The sequence below is a fragment of the Bos grunniens genome, chromosome 8 (assembly GCF_055505025.1).
Source record: "Bos grunniens cultivar Pamir isolate PY7600 chromosome 8, Bosgru_T2T1.0, whole genome shotgun sequence".
Taxonomy (NCBI): Eukaryota; Metazoa; Chordata; class Mammalia; order Artiodactyla; family Bovidae; genus Bos; species Bos grunniens.
The window spans coordinates 20,704,422-20,706,201 of NC_141172.1; positions in this window are offsets into that span (position 1 = coordinate 20,704,422).

Genomic DNA, 1,780 nt, shown 5'->3' on the forward strand with positions numbered 1-1,780 from the left:
CTTCTGTTGTGCTGTTATCAGGAAATATATTATAATTTTATATGTTATGGTCCCAATAATACATACATATTGTTTTATACAACTGCTTTTTTAATTGGGTAGGAGAAGAAAGGAGTAAACTGTGCATTTATGCCTTTTTTTTATAATTTCATAATTACCTTTACTGATGCTTTTTGCTTTTCCATAAGAATTGAATTATGACTATTTGGCTCTATTTACTTTCAATCTGACTAATTTCCTTCTTTTAAGGAGGATCTGCTGCTAGTACCAGAGTCTCTGTTTTTGTTTATCTTGGAGTATCTTTAATTTGCTTTTCTAAAAAAAGATAGATTTGCTGAACACATAGCCTTCTTAGTTAACAATTTCGTTGAGCACTTTGAATATTATTTCACTGCCTCTGGCCTCTATTTTGCTGAGAAGTCAGGTGTTAATCCTACTGGGACTCCCTTGCAAGGACTTCCTTGCTGCACTTAGTTGTGCCCCACATTTCTTTGAAGTTCTGATCATTTTTCATCATTCTTTTTTTCTCTATATTCTTCAGGTTGCATAATCTTTATTGATCCTTTGTGCAGTTCTGCTTATTATTACTTGTGGTAATTCAGATCTACTATTGGTCCTTATAGTGAAGTTTCCACTTCAGTTATTGTATTTTTCAACTCTAGAATTTCCATTCTGTTCTTTTTTATAATTCTGGTGTCTTTATTGATAGTTTCTACTTGCTGCAACATTTCATCATACCCTTTTTACTCTCTAATTATGGTTCTCTTTAGTCTTTGAATATATTTATAATGGATGCTTTGAAGACTTTGTTAAATTTGATATCTAGTTGCTCTCACAGGCAGTTTTTGTTGACTGATTTTCCCCCTAGTGTATGGGTTGTACTTTCCAGGTTCCTTGCATGACTAATTTTTGTTGGAAATTAGATATTTTAGATAATATATTGTAGTAACTTTGGGTACTAGTTTCTCCCTGTGATGCTTTTTATTACTATTTGCTAGTTTATTGGCCAAGTAACTGGCTGTATTATTTTAGTAGAGTCTATTTCTGTCTTGCACTGGTAAACTTCTGATACTGCTTCTCAGGGAGCATATTTTTGGTTATGTCCACAGTCACCTTGGGGTAATGGTGATTTTTGGGGGTTCTCTTTGACTGACTCTGTCCCTGACTGTAACCAAATGTTGAACTCTACTAATTGCTAGGTGATTATTTAATTACTTTCAACAATGCACTGATACATAAATTTCTCACTAGCTGAACCAGTGAAATATAGAATCCTTTGAAGAGATAGTTCTGGAAATGTGTTGATTTTTTTTTTTTTTTACTTTGGGCAGTCTCCTCTTGGCCATGTCCTTCTAAGATTCTCTCACACAAACTATCCAGCTTACAAATTAGCTTATATGTCCAGTGATTCTACCAATATCATCCCAATTTCCCTTTACCAAACCTCTACTAATTATGATAATGCCCTTAGGTTTGAACTTCTCCACTCTGTTGCAAATGAAGTCAGTTCCTTTTGCAAGAGAATAGTTCTCTGGTTTATAGCATGTTCTCCCTCAAGGCAAAATTCTCTTAAGTTATGGCTGTGGAGTTGGAAGAGGTGACCATGGCAAGCTTCTTTGTTGGTGACACTTCCAATTTAACAGCCAAGTGCTTAGTGGTAGTGGGGAGGGGACAACACCTTTGGCTATTTTCTTTGTTTGACCCTTGTAGTATAGAATCACTGCCTTATAAACCAGGAGAAGGATAATTGGGTCTCAGTATTCTCATCAGCACCACACCC